This window comes from Puma concolor, chromosome E3 (genome assembly GCF_028749965.1).
Source record: "Puma concolor isolate L17-30 chromosome E3, mPumCon1.1.hap2, whole genome shotgun sequence".
NCBI lineage: Eukaryota > Metazoa > Chordata > Mammalia > Carnivora > Felidae > Puma > Puma concolor.
The window spans coordinates 15,378,375-15,394,047 of record NC_141682.1 but is presented as its reverse complement, the minus strand read 5'-3'; the positions used below and the strand labels follow the sequence as shown (position 1 = coordinate 15,394,047).

General features: G+C 37.9%; 1 protein-coding gene and 1 non-coding gene across 4 annotated transcripts in view; one reads left to right on the top strand and one right to left on the bottom strand.

Annotated features, from left to right (window-relative positions):
- Positions 1 to 15,673, top strand: part of CALN1 (calneuron 1) — a 536,504-nt gene that overhangs the window by 65,988 nt on the left and 454,843 nt on the right. The gene's annotated exons all lie outside the window — the stretch shown is intronic.
- LOC112860170 (U6 spliceosomal RNA) lies at positions 663 to 769 on the bottom strand. The gene has a single exon (XR_003223586.1). It is a non-coding gene; the product is annotated as a U6 spliceosomal RNA (small nuclear RNA).

The window sequence follows — 15,673 nt, the reverse complement described above, 5'->3', positions numbered from 1 at the left end:
CCAGGTGCCCTCTACAATTCGATTTCTATAAAACTCTAGAAAAGGGAACTATCATGTTTCTTACAGGTGAGGGGAGAGGATAAAGAAGTGGAAGGAAGAGAAATGAGGAAACTTTTGGAGGCAATGGCTTCATGGGTGTGTATATGTATTAAAAACTTACTAAAAAATAAAAATAAAAACTTACTAAATTGAGTACTTTATATGCAGTTTATTATATGTTAATTACACTTCAATAAGCTTACTTTTAAAATGAGCATTTATTTATTTATTTATTTATTTATTTATTTATTTATTTATTTATTTTAAGCAGGCTCCACAGCAATGCGGGGCTTGATCTCACAAAGTGTGAGATGATGACCCAAGCCAAAATCAAGAGTCAGGTCCTTTACCGACTGAGCTGCTCAGGCACCCCCCAAATGGGTTTTTAAATCATTCTCTGTGATGGTGAAATCAGCAGAAATTCCCCCAGTTCTTTGGCTCATGGTTAAAGTGCTATTTCCCACATTGTCTATTTGTGTAAATTTGTTAAGTTCATTAACGGTCATTTGGGAGGAAGCATATTGATCGCTCTCAGTCAGCCTCCATAGTATCTGATTGTTTTCTGGCTCTTTATCACTTCATTCATCCCATGTTCTCATTTTCTTTATTGTTCTTTTTTTTCTTTTTTTATGGAATACTTCACAAATTTATGTGTCATCGTGGCCCAGGGGCCATGCTAATCTTCTCTGTATTGTTCCAATTTTAGTACATTTGCTGCCGAAGTGAGCGCTATTCTAAATTTTTGAGCTGAATGTTCAGTAAATTTATTTCTATTCCTTCAATTAAATTGTATTTTCCTGTATATAATTGTGTCTACTGATATAGACAAATATACTGAAGGAAGCCAAAGTCATGCTAAATGCCCTCTCCAGATTAAAACACTGCTGACATTTTTGTCAGGCTACTTCCTGACATCTTCCTGTCTGTGCAAACAATTTTGTGTGTGTGTTTGTATGTGCGTGTGTACGCAGAAAAGTATACAGCTCCTAAGTGTACAGATGACCACAAAGCGTGCATACCCAGGTAACCAGCGCTCAGTTAACAGAATATTGCCAGCCTCGTAGAAGCCATCTTTGTACCCACTGCCCGTCACAACCCACTCCGCACCAACCCAAGGATAACTACTGTCTTGACTTCTAATGACATAGGTTACTTTCGCCAGATTTTAAATTTTATTCAAATGTCATCATGAAGCATGTATTCTGCTTTATCTGTCGTCTTTCAATCAGCATTATATTTGTGAGGCTCATCTATATGGCTTTAGGGGGTTCATTCACCATTGTCGAGCTATCTCTCCATTACGTGACTGTGTCATAATTTATTTATCCACTTTATTGTTGATAAGCATTTGGGTGGTTTCCAGTTTGGGGCTATTATGAATAGTGCGGCTATAAATATGCTAGTGCACGTCTCTTGCGAGCACATGAATGCTGTCTTATTGGTTATATACCTAAGAGAGAAATTGCTGGGTCATAGACATGCAATTTAGATGTACCTAACTTCGAATACTGTTTTCTAACTTGATTTATGCACTGAACAATAAGTCATAGGTATGTTTCCATGTCAATTAGTGGTATTAACTATGTGACCGTACCGTACTTTAATCATTTAGTTGTTTATTGATGGGCATTTGCTTCGCCTCTGATTTTTCATTAATAGAAACAACACAATACTCCATATACCTATAAACATCTTTGTTCAATTGGCTGACTGATTATGGTTTTAGGATAAATGCTTAAAACTGGAATTGTTGCCCATGTGCATAGACACTTTGATACACATTGTCCAATGACCTTTTTGAAACGTACAACTTGCAATCTCACCAGCATTTACTAAGAGGGAATCTTTTTCTATATCCTCACTCACATTGGATTTTATGTATGTTTTTAACTCTTGTCAGTCAGATAGAAGAATAACCTGACATCTTTGCATTAAGTTATATTTCTTTATTAGTGATTTTAAACATACTTTTATGAATGTATTTCTCATTTTATGCACTTTGCCATTATTTTTATCTTTTTATCATTGATTTAGAGGAGTTTTTTATATGCTGACAAAATAATCCTTTGACTATCTATGTTGTAAATAATTATTCCAGGTTTTTGTTTACGTGTTAATTGGGTTATATGTGTTGTGGTTGTTGTTTTTGTACACATTTTTGATGTTGCTGTTACTGTTTTTGCCTTTTTCTTTAATGGAATCAACTTTATAAATCTTTGTCTTCGTGGTGTCTGGCTTTTGTTTTGTGCTTTAAAAGGATTCTCTCACCTGAAGATTATAATATTAGTCTCTATTTTTCTTATAGTATTATGGCTTTGTTACACTTACATCTTTGACACACTTGAAATCTCTTTAACTATATGGAATGAAGAGTTTGGTTTGACTCTTTTCCAAATAACACTTTGATTGATTATTTCCATTTTAATTTGAAATGCCACTTTACACAGTATCCAAATCCCCAAGTCTCTGCGTGTCTACTCTGTACTAAGAATTCAATTCCGTTGCTTTGTTTATCCATTTATCCAACAAATACTTATGTGCCAGGCACTTTCTAATCAACTGAGTTATATCAGTATAAAAAGGAGACAAAACTCCTCTCCTCATGGAGCTTCCCTTTCAGAGGAAGATACAAAGGCAGATAATTAACCAGAAGTATTCATTTTAATTCATCTCCTGAATTGGAATGAGGAAGTTTTAATCACTATAGATCTATAGGATATTTCAATATCAGGTAGAGTTAGTTCTTCCACATTAATTATTTGGCCTCTTTGTAAATACTGAATCTTCCAGACGAACTTTAGAATCAGTCGATCCGATTCCAGTATAAATCCCATTGGGATTTTGATTCTGATTGCCTGGGATTTTGAAATGAATTTAGGGAGATCTGACATCTTTACAATAGTTTTACTTATCTAATAATAAGGTATACTTCTCTAGGGGTGCATGGGGGGCTCAGTCAGTTGAGCGTCTGACTCTTGATTTCGGCTCAGGTCATGATCCCAGGGTCGTGGGATCGAGCCCCATGTTGGCCTCTGCACTGAGTGTGGAGCCTGCTTAAGATTCTCTCTCTCTCTCTCTCTCTCTCTCTCTCTCTCTCTGTGCCCCACTTCCCCACTCTCTCTCTCTCAAATAATAAAATAAAATAAAATAAAATAAAATAAAATAAAATAGTATACTTCTCTATTCAAGAATTCATTTTATTCATGTGTCCTTCTATGTCTCTCAGTAGAATTTAAAATTTTTCTCCACATAGATTAATTTTTGGTTGCTATTGTGAATAGAATTTTATTTCTCATTTACCATATTTTATGCCTTATTATTATTGTATATAAGAAAGCTATTGATTCTGGTATGTATTTTTATAACTTCCCACTTAAGTGAATTCCCATACTGTTCCTGAGAGTTTTTCATGATTTGGTCTTAGGTTATTTGTTGTATAATAGTACATTACAAATATTTTCACTGTGGATTATACTCTGTCATTACTAAGTGACTCTCCTTGTCCTGTTTAACCATTTTCATCTTGAATTCCGTTTTGTTTGGTATTTAAATTGTGAGCTTTCTTTTCTTTTTTTAAAATTCTATTTATTTTTTATTTCTATAAATGTTTATTTATTTTGAGAGAGAGAGAAAGACAGAGTGTGAGTGGGGGAGAGGTAAAGAGAGAGGGAGACACAGAATCTGAAGCAGGTTCCAGGCTCTGAGCTGTCAGCACAGAGCCCAACGTGGGGCTCGAACTCATGAACCGTTAGATCATAACTCGCGCCAAAGTCGGATGCTTAACTGACTGAGCCATCCAGGTGCCCATCTTCTTTTTTTTAATTGAAGGATAATTGACATAGAACATTATATTGGTTTCAGGTGTCCAACATAGTCATTTGACATTTGTCTACATAGTGAAATGATCGCCATAAGTCTCGTTACCATCTGTTACCACCCAAAGTTACAAGGATTTACTCTCTTAACGACATTCAACTATGCAATACAATATTATTGACCATAGTCACCATGCTGTGCATTACACCCATGGCTTATTAATTTTACAACTGGAAGTTTGTATCTCTTGATCCCCATTTCACTATCCCTAAATCCCGCTCCACTCTGGCCACCACTAATCTGTTCTCTGTATCTGAGTTTTGTTTTGCTGTTCACTTGTTTTGTTTTAGGTTCTAAATATATGTGAAGTCATACATCATATATCTTTCTCTGTCTGACTTATTCGCTTAGCAGAATACCCTCAAGGGCCATCCATGTTGTTGCAAATGGTAACATTTCATCCTTTTGTATGGCTGAGTAGTATTCCATTGCATAATATACCACATCTTCTTTATCCATTCATCTATCAGCGGACACTTAGGTTGCTTCCATATCTTAGCTATTGTAAATTATTTTAAAATGAACATAGGGGTGCATATATCTTTTCAAATTAGTGTATTCATTTTCTTCAGATAAATACCAGAAGTGGAATTGCTGGGCCATAGGGTAGTTCTATTTTTAATTTTTTGAGGAACCTCCACCCTGTTTTCCATAGTGGCTGCCCTAGTTTGCATTCCCACCAACAGTGCAAGAGGGTTCCCCTTTGTCCACATTCTTGCCAACACGTGTTATTTTTGTCTTTTTGGTAATAGCTATTCTGACAGGTGTGAGGTGAGATCTCCTTGTGGTTTTTATTTGCATTTCCCTGATGATTAGTGACGTTGAGCATCGTTTCATGTGTCTGTCAGTCATCCATATGTCTTTTTTAGGAAAATGGCTATTTTTCAGACAAATTGTTTGGGATTTGTTGCTGTTGTTACTAAGTGGTGTGAGTTATTTATATATTTTAGATACTAACCCCTTAACAGATATGTGATTTGAAAATATCTTCTCCTGGGGTCCCTGGGTGGCTCACTTGGCTAAGCGTCTGACTCTTGATTTTGACTCAGGTCATGATCTCACAGTTTGTGGCTTTGAGCCCTGCATCAGGCTCTGTGATGACAGCATGAAGCCTGCTTGGGATTCTCTCTCCCTGGCCCTCCCCCATGCTTTCTCTTTCTCTCTCTCTCTCAAAACAAGTAAGTAAACATTAAAAATAAAAATAATGAAAAACAATATCTTCTGTTCAATAAGTTGCTTTTTCATTTTGTTGGTGGTTTCCTTCACTATTCAGATACTTTTTAGTTAGATGTAGTGCCATTTGTTTATTTTTGCTTTTGTTACCCTTGCCTTTGGAGTCAGATCAAAAAATCATTTCCAATAACCAGTGTCAAAGAGTTTACCATGCGTGTTTTCTTCTAAGAATTTTATGGCTTCAGGTCTTACATTCAAGTCTTTAATCCATTTTGAGATAATATTTTGTTTGGTGTAAGATAATGGTCCGTATTCTTTCTTTTGCATATAGCTAACTAGTTTTCCCAATACCATTTGTTGAAGAGACTGTCCTTTTCCCATTGCGTATTCTTGCCTCCTCGGTCATAAATTAACTGACCGTATACGTGTGGGTTTATTTCTGGGCTCTCTATTCTGTTCCGCTGATATGTGTCTGTTTTTATGATGATACAAATACTACTGTTTTGATTACTAAAGCTTTGTAATATAGTTTGAAATCAGAAAGCATGATGCCTCCATATTTGTTCTTTCTTCTCAAGATCAGTTTGGCTATTTAGCATCTTGTGTGGCTCCATACAAATTTTAGAATTGTTCTATTTCTATGGAAAATGCCTTTGGAATTTTGATAGTAATTACATTGAATATATAGATTGCTTTGGGTAGTATAGACACTTTTAACAATATTAAATTATTTTAATCCATGAGCATAACATATTTTTCCAGTGATTTGTGTCTTTCATCAATGCCTTATCGTTTCCGGTGTGCAGGTCTTTAACCCCCTTAGTTAAATTTATTCCAGTATTTTATTCTTTTTGATGCAGTTGTAAGTGGGATTGTTTTCTTAATTACTCTTTTGGATTATTTGTTCTTAGTGTATAGAAATGTAACAAATTCTATATATTGATTTTGTACCCTGTAACTTTACTTAATCTATTAGTTCTAATAGAACTATATATAAAACTATGTATAAAATCAAGTTTTCTGCTAATAATAACCATTTTACTTCTTCCTTTCTGATTTGGATCACTTTTGTTTCTTTTTCCTGCCTAATTGCTCTGGTTAGGATTTCCAATCCTATGTTGAATAAAAATAGTGAAAGTGGGCATCCTTGTCTTGTTTCGGATCTTAAAGGAAGAGTTTTCAGCTTTTCCCTGTACAGTATGTCAACCGTGGGCTTGTCATATATGGTTTTTAATATGTTGAGTTACATTTCATCTCTACCCACATTGTTGAGAGTTTTATCATGAATAGATGTTGAATTTTGTCAAATGTTTTTCTACATCTATTTAGATGATCATATGGTTTTTATATTTCATTTTGTTAATGCGGTGTGTCATATTTATTGATCTTTGCATCACTGGAATAAATCTCACTTGATCATGGTGAAGGATCCCTTTAATGTATTGTTGAATTCAGTTTGCTAATATTTTGTTGAGGAGTTTTGCATCTATGCCCATCAGGAATATTGGCCTGTAGTGTGTGTGTGTGTGTGTGTGTGTGTTGTCCTTGTCTGGTTTTGTATCAGGGTGATGCTGTCCTTGTAAAATGTGTTTGGAAGAGTTCCCTCCTCTTTAATTTTTTGGAAGCGTTTGAGTGGACTAGGTATTAAATCTTGAATTATTTGGTAGAAGTCACCCAGTGAAGCCATCTGATCCTAGACTTCTGCTTGTCGGAAGTTTTTTGATTACTGATTCAATGTTTTTACTGGTGATCAGTCTGCTCAGACTTTTTACTTCTTCATGATTCATTCTTGGAAGGTGATGTGTTTCTAGAAATGTATTCATTTCTTCTAGGTTGTTCAATTTTTTGGCATACATATACTTTTTCATAGTAGTCTCTTTTAATCCTTCATATTTCTGTGGTGTCGCTTGTTACTTCCTTTCATTTGTGATTTTATTTGAGTCCTCTGTCTTCTTTTCTTAGTGAATCTAGCGAGAGGTTTGTCAGTTTTGTTCATCTTTTTCAAAGAACTAGCTCGTAGCTTCATTGATCTTTTATATTGTCATTTAAATCTTTCTTTTATTTATTTCTCTTCTGATTATTTTTTCCCTTTACTAACTTGGGGCTTTGTTTATTCTTCTTCTCCTAGCTCCTTAAGGTATAAAGTTAAGTTGTTTATTTGACATTTTTCTTGTTTCTTAAGACAGGCCTATACCTCTATAAACTTTCCTGTTAGAGCTGCTTTTAGTGTACCCAATAGATTTAGGTATAAGGTATTTCCATTTTCATTTTTCTCAAGATACTTTTATTTCTTCATTTCTCCATTAGTTGTTCAGTAACGTATTGTCTAATCTGTACATATGTGTGATTTTTCCAATCTTCTTGTGATTGATTTCTAGTGTCACACCATTGGAGTCAGAAAAGATGCTGGATATGATTTTTATCTTCTTCTTAAATTTACTGAGACTTGTTTTGTGGCTTAACATATGATCTATCCTAAAGAATGTTTCATGTACACTTGAGAAGAATATATACTCTGCTGCTTTTGCATAAGATGCTCTGTATATATCTATTAAGTCCATCTGGTCTCATGTGTTATTTCTGGCTGATGTTTCCTTATTGAATTTTTGTCTGGATGATCTATTCATTGGTGTGAGTGGGGTATTAAAGTTCCCCACTATTACTGTATTACTGTCAATTCTTCCCTTTAGGCCTATTCATATTTGCTTTATATAGTTAGGTGCTTCTATACTGAATCTAGAAATATTTACAAATGTTGTATCTTCTTGCTGAATTGATTTCTTTATCATTATGTAATGCCCATCTCTGTCTTTTACTAAAGTCTTTGTTTTAAAGTCCAGTTGGGAAGTGCCTGAGTGGCTCAGTCGGTTAAGTGTCCGACTTCCATTTGGTCACGATCTTGCCGTCCGTGAGTTTGAGCCCTGCGTCAGGCTCTGTGCTGACAGCTCAGAGCCTAGCGCCTGCTTCAGATTTTGTGTCTCCCTCTCTCTCTGCCTCTCTCCCACTTGTGCTCTCTCTCTCTCTCTCAAAAATAAACATTAAGTTAAAAAAAAAGTCCATTTGGTTTTCATATAAGTATAGCTACCTCAGTTTTCTTTTGGTTTCCATTTCCATGAAACATCTTTTTCCATGCCTTCACTGTTAGTTGCGTGTGTCCTTACATCTGAAGTGAGTCTCTTATAGGTAACATATAGATGGGTCTTGTTTCTTTTATCCATACATCTACTTGATGTTTTTTGACTAGAGAATTTAGTCCATTTACATTTAAAGTAATTATTGATAGATATGTATTTACTTCCATTTGGTCATTGCTTTCTGGTTGTTTTGTAGTTCTTCTCTGTTCTTATCTGTTTTTCTTTCCTCACTTGTGGTTTGATGATTTTCGATAGCATTGTGTTTAGATTCCTTTCTTATTATTTTTAGTATATCTACTATAGGTTTTAGCTTTCTCATATATAACAATGTGTAGGTATGTCTATTTTAAGTTGAAAGCAAGTTGGAATACATTCTAAAACTCCACATTTTACTCCCTTCCCACAATGTTTTATGTTTTAAAAAATTTTTAATATTTATTTGTTTTTGAGATATATAGAGAGAAACAGAGCATGATAGGGGAGGGGCAGAGAGAGGGGAGACACAGAGTCTGAAGCAGAATCCAGGCTCTGAGCTGTCAGCACAGAGCCCAATGCAGGGACTGAACTTGTGAACCACAAGATCATGACCTGAGCTGAAGTTGGACACTTAACCAACTGAGCCACCCAGACGCCCCATGTCTTATGTTTTTGATGTCACATTTTACAACATTTTATTTTATGTATCCCTTAACTAATTATTGTAGCTGTAGTTATTTTCACTACTTTTGTCTTTTAATCTTTATACTAGCTTTGTAAATGATTAATTCACTATCTTTACTATATATTTACCTTTACCAGTAAGATTTTTAGTTTTATGTGTTTACTTGTTCCTAATTAGTGCCTCTCTTTTCAGCTGAAAGACTGAACATGTTTTGGAAGGCTAATTTAATGGTGATGAACTCCTTTAGCTTTTGCTTGTCTGGAAATTTCTTTATATCTCCTTCAGTTATGAATAATAACCTTGCCAGGCAGAGTATTCTTGGTTGGAATTTTTTTCCTTTCAGCATTTTGAATATATCATGCCACTCACTTCTTGCCTGTAAAGTTTCTGCTGAGAAATCTGGTAATGGCCTTATGAGGGTTCCATTGTCTGTAACAAGTTATCTTTTCTTCTGCTGCTCTTAAGATTCTCTTTCTCTTTACTTTTTACGTTTTAATTATAATGTGTCTTGATATGGTCTCTTTGGGTTCGTCTTATCTGACACTTCTCTGGGATTCCTGGATCTGGATATCTGTTTCCTTCCCCGGGTTAGGGAAGTTTTCAGCCATTATCTCTTCAAATAAGTTTTCCGCCCCTTTCTCTCTTCTACTTCTAGGACCCCTTTAATGCAAATGTTATTCTGCTTGATGCTGTCCTATAGTTTCTTTAAGCTATCTCCTCTTTAAATAAATTATTTTGTTTATTGTCAAATTGGCTAACGTACAGTGTGTACAGTGTGCTTTTGATCTTGGGTGTAGATTCCTGTGGTTATTCGCTTACATACAGCACCCAGTGCTCATCCCAACAAGTGCCCTCCTCAATGCCCATCACCCCCTTCCCTCTCTCCATCCCCTCCCATTAATCCTCAGTTTATTCTCTGTATTTAAGATTCTCTTATGGTTTACATCCTTCCTTCTCTGTTTGTAACTATTTTTTCCCCCTTCTCTTCCCTCACGGTCTTTTGTTAAGTTTCTCAAGTTCCACATATGAGTGAAAACATATGGTATCTGTCTTTCTCTGACTGACTTATTTCACTTAGCGCAATACCTTCCGGTTCATCCACATTGCTGCAAATGGCATGGTTTCATTCTTTCTCATTAGCCATTCATCAGTTGATGGACATATAAACTCCTCACTGTAATGTAAATAATTATAACCTTTGGAAAATAATTGGGCACTTTCTTGAAAAGCTGAACAGCCAGCCATACGCTTTACTGATAAGCAGTTGCATTTCAAGGCATGTGCCATAGACATTGTTTTGCAAAAGTTTAATAAACAAAGTGTTAATGGTAAAAAATAAAAAATAAAAAAATTACTTTGTTGTTACTCCTTTTGGGTGAGTTTCATTAACCTGTCTTCCAGATCACTGATTCTTTCTTCTGTTTCATCTAATATGTTATTGAACCCCTCTAACATATTTTTCAGTTCAGTTATTGCATTCTTCAGCTCTGTGACTTCTGTTTGGTACTTTCTTATATTTTCTTTCTTTGTTGAAGTGTTCACACTGTTAATCCACTCTTCTTCCAAGTTTGATGAGCACCTTTATGACCATGACTTTGATCTCTTTATCTATTTTACTAAGTTTTTCATATAGGGGTTTATGTCATTCTTTCATCTGAAATATATTCCTGTTTCCTCATTTTGTTTTACTCTGTGTATGTACGTATGTGTTGCTTGTTTGTAGGAGATGAACCTTATCGTTTAACCTTGCCCTAGCTCTTGGTTGTCTCTCAGACTTTTGTGATGTTCTAAACGGCCTCACTCATCCTTGATAGGACCCGGTTGTTGAGGATATGCCAAGACCTGTGAGTGATCCAGAGGGAAGGGTCTCAGCACCTAGTTTCAGACTAGTTGAAAGTTAGACCCTCAGACAGCAGCTTTTAAGGTATGCATAAGGTATGCATGCAGTCCTATGGGGTCACAATTGTAAACCTTGTTGTCCTCCAGACCACCTGATCCTTTTGGTGTCCTTTTGGTGACTATTGCAAAGATCAAGGCTCCAGATAAGTGTAAGAGTTCCTTTCTGGGACCTGACAAGCTGTAGTGAGACCAAAGGGAGAGTACGAAGATGGAATCCCTAGCCCATGTTTCCTGAGAGCGTTCCTGTAGCCTTTAGATACATGGAAGGCCTGAAGCCTGCCCCTCAAGCTGAAGCTCCAGGAAAAGTAAATAGGCCTTTTTCACAGAAAGACTTGTGGTGGGTTTCAGTCTGCTGTCTAGGCAGTGTTCTGGGGGTGGTAGCCTGCCAAGAGCTTTTTCTCCAATTGTTTCAGACTCATGGGGCCCCGAACACAATCCACTGGTGCTATGTACTCAGTACACATCCCCTGTCTGGGCTGTGTACACAGCTTTGGCAGGGCCGAGGGAGTGGTGCAGGGGCAGGGCACTGCCCCCCTGGCTTTGGTAGGGCTGTGGGAGCAGTGTGAAGGCAGGATGCACCCCCACCATCAGGAAAAACAAAAGATGGTGACTGCCAGTGCCCCAGTCCCTAGAGAGAGTTCTAACAGGATCTTGCCCCTTTAGCAGACGCTGTCAGATTAGCAAACAAATCTCCTTCTCATATGGTCTAGGTGCTTGTCAAGGTGTTGCTTTTGTGCTGGGCCCCAGGGTAAGTGGATCTGCATGCAAACCCTTTCAGAGTGGAATCTCCCTTTCCTACAGCCCTGTGGTTCTTCTGGACATAAGCCCCACTCAATTTTCAAAGCTAGACATTTTGGGGACTCATCTCTTCCATGAAGGTCTCAGGGTTTGGGTACCTGATGTGGGACACAAACTCCTCACTCCTCAGGGAGACGCTCCACATTTGTGAGATCCCTCCTGACTGTGGGCTGCCACACCAAAGGTGGGGACTGTGGGGAGGCCAGATCTCTTCTCCCACCCATCTCAATGTGGTCCTTTTAGCCTCTGTTTCAGAGAAGCTGTTCAGCTAGCTTTCATGTCCTTTTCAGAGGAAAATTTTGCATATGTAGCTGTATGTTGTGTTTGTTGTGTCCACGGGGGGAGGCGAGTTCAGGATCTTCCCATGCTTACCATGGAAGCTGAACTGCCTCCCCTGGGCTTCATTCTATTATTTGAATTGGCCTACATTTCCCATATTTTACTTAAAACTTTTTTGCTACAATTTCAAAAGAAATAACCCTTGTCATATGAGTGCCAATTATCCTGTTCCAATCCTACCTGGTTCTGCAGTTCAGCTCTGGCACTGACCATGTGCAGTTAGTGCCAACTCGGCAAGTTAAAGGCCTAATCCTCCGTAAGAGTGCCCCTGCTTTGGACACCAGCCTCAAGCTTATGGGGTTTTCAGGTCACACACACTTCTGACCAACTAACTATAAATTTGGTACCCAATATTCTCTTAGATTCAATAATTAACTAGAATGATTCAGAGAAGTCAGGAAAGTGCTCTACTTGTGATTCTAAATGATACAAATCAGGAACAGCCAGATGACAAGCCAGGCAGGGTGAAGTCTGGGAGGGTCCTGATGGCAGAGCTTCTGTGCCACCTCCCTGAGAAATCAGGGCACATCGCCATCCTAGGGCACATCGCCGTCCTAGGGACGTCCTAGGGCACGTCCTCTACCAACCAGGAGGTCCACCAGGCCTCACTGCCCAGAGTTTTTACTGGCCTTTCTTGCCATAGGTACAGTTGATTAAACCACTGTTGACATGACTGAACCCAATCTCCAGCTTTCTTCTCTGCTTGGAGGTCAAAGTTTCAACCCTCTAATCACAAAGTTGGTCTTTCTGGTGACCAGCCCCATCCTGAAGCTCTCTCAGGGCCTACCATCAGTCTCCTCATTAGCATAGCCTTGGGTGTGTTCCAGGGGCTCATGAATAGCCGACGCGTCTATCACTTGGGAGATCCCAAGAGTTTTAGAAGATCTGTGCTGAAAACCAGGGGCAAAGACCAGACGAATTCCTTATTATAGAACACATACCTAAAAATTTAACAGTGCAAAAAATGTTTATATAGAAAACAAAAGTTACTCATAATCCCCCAACCCAGAAATAGTCACTGCTGATATTGAGTGAATGTTCTTCTAGAGTTTCTGTGCACATACCAGCACGTAAATAAAATTGCTTTTATGCAAATGGAACTACATTTAACATATGCTGTTTTACAATTTGCTATTTTCAGTTATTTCGGGCCTATCTCCATATCATTACATCTAAACCAACCTTGACCTCATTATTTTAAATTGTTGCAGTCAATACACCATTGCTTACTTTCTAAAACAAACACACACCCAACCAAAAAACCCTTTGGTGGGAATTAGCGTCACTCCTAGGTTCTTTTTCCTTCTTTTGGAAATTACCACAATGTTTCCATGAAAATCTTTGTGTGCTTGTTCAAATACACATGTAAGATAAGTTCTTATAAAAGAAACTTCTGGGTGAAGAGGCACACATGCTTTAATTTTTACCCTGTATTACAAAGAGCCCCTTAAAAACATTTAACTCATGTACATTCCCACCAATGAATGCCTGCTACGAATTCTTTTACTTTCAACTTTTTGTGTCTATTAAACATAAACCTAGCCTGGCACTTCTTTTAAAAGGTGAGTTTTACATGCATTTATCTTTAGAAAAATAATGCGTCATGCAACTTAAAAATCTTTTTTCTCTTCGGTGATTTAGAATGTATATTCTGTGGGTATTTAGTTCCACTAATTTACTTTACCTTCTTAAAAATATTTTTCAGTTAAGGCACTTGAACAGTTTCCATTTGAATCTTTCCTCTGGAAGATAAGGAAACATTACTTTCTCTCAGCTTCTCCATGTCTTTCTCCTCATCCTCCTTGTTCTCCTCTCCTCCTTGTCTCTCCATTCTTCCTGAGTCTGATATGCGGTAACCTGGTCAGCTTTTGGTAAACTACCCTTCGTGTAAGTGTGATGTCATTCGTTCCAGTGCCTGACATCATGGTAAACTTTTAAAAAACATCTACGTGTCCAATTTAACCTCTGGATGTGGGTGAAATCATTTTAATTCAACATCCATTCTACATATTAGTGGATTTTATGGGGAGTGATATCCAAAAGACTTAGCATCCAGCCCTAGTTATCAGGGTTCTAGAAGCTTCTTGCTGAGCCTTGGTTGTTTAATCCAGGAAATCGAGGGATTCTGGGGGAGGTGGTGTGAGGGGCAGTGCGGATATTTGGAAAGATGTAATTCTGATTTATACATGAATAACCTATGGAGACTTTTTAAAGTTACAAAAAGTGAGCTTTTTAAAAAAATACAAAAGATAAAAATAATGCATTCTTAATAGCAAATGCCAACAAGCCAGAACTAAATTGGCTGAGGAATGTGACAGTATTTACTCCTCTATCTAATGCCGTCTCATTCTCATCTCTCAGAGATGCCAGTTTGGCTTTTTATTAAACCCATTTTTTTCTATGCTTATAGAAACATGCGATGTTTTTACTCTTTCTCAATTTTTTTTTAAAAAATTTCAAACCTAAAAAAAATTGCAAAACACAAAACCCACCCATATACCCTCTTCCCCCACCCACCCTGCCCCTGACCCATTTGAAAATTAGGGGAGAATAAATTGAAGACATTATGACAGACTTCGCGCCTAAATATTTAGCACATATTTCCTAAGGACAATTACATTCTTCTACATGACCACAGTACAACGATCATACCCAGGAAACTTAACATTGATATACTAAAGTACATACAGACGTCCCCCCCTCCAAGATTTCCTTGAGTATGGCCATAATTGCCGTAATGTCCTCTAGAGTTGTCTGTTTGTGTTAAACCCAAGCCTTGCATAAACGGGTAGATTGATTTCTTGCTTCTATCAGTCCTTCCTTAATTGGTTTCAACATGGCGACGTCTCAATTTCCATTATTCCTTCTCCGCTTATCAGGTGGCATTCCTCTTGGAAGACAATACATACCGTGTGGCACCATTTATATGGAGAAATAGCAAACATCTGTACTGTATCTCTGGGAAAGACACACAGGTACTAAGAGCGCTTGCTGGATACAGGAAAAGCAGAAGAGCCAGAAGAGGTGGGAGAGATGTTTTACTGCATACTGTGCTTTTACTTTCGAATTTTGAACCGTGTGCGGGGAATTAGAGATGGACTGGGAATGGGGTCGAGGAAGCCAAAAATGATTCCAAAGCGATCTGGCTTTCAAAAGAGAGGGTTATGCCAATTATCGAACTAAAAGCTACAAATAGAAGTCATCAGGCCTAGGGCAGGGTTGCTGGGACATAGGGAGGAATGCAGTCCTAAGCTCAGCAGAGGGACCGGCCAGGGGCAGGAAGAGACACTGGGCCTTTCAGTGGGGGAAGAAGGAAGAGAGGCTACAAGGCGCGTGCCCCGAAGGTGGCAGGTTTGTCGAGTGGGTAGCAGTTAACTATCATTTTTACATTTACTGACTCTGCGACTGATGACAGATTGAGAGAAATCAATACAGTGCGCTTTTCTTTGGTTCAAATGTTTTAAAAGACTGAGGTCACGCAGACGAGGATCAGAATGTCAACGTCATGATACTGCACCCAGAATTAGATCATTCACCACCTGGCCAGTTACAGGAGGTGATGGACACACGCGAGCTCAAGGCCAAACAGTGCGAGACAGGAGGGCAGGCGGAGCTGCCAGTCCTTTTCATTCCTCCAAATTTACCAACCAGAGAAGTGGGTGAGGAAGCAGAGGGTTAATTACACTCAAATTGATATGACTCCACGTGGGAACATGAAATCCAAGAAAAGGAGTTTTCCGACCACTGCCTCTCC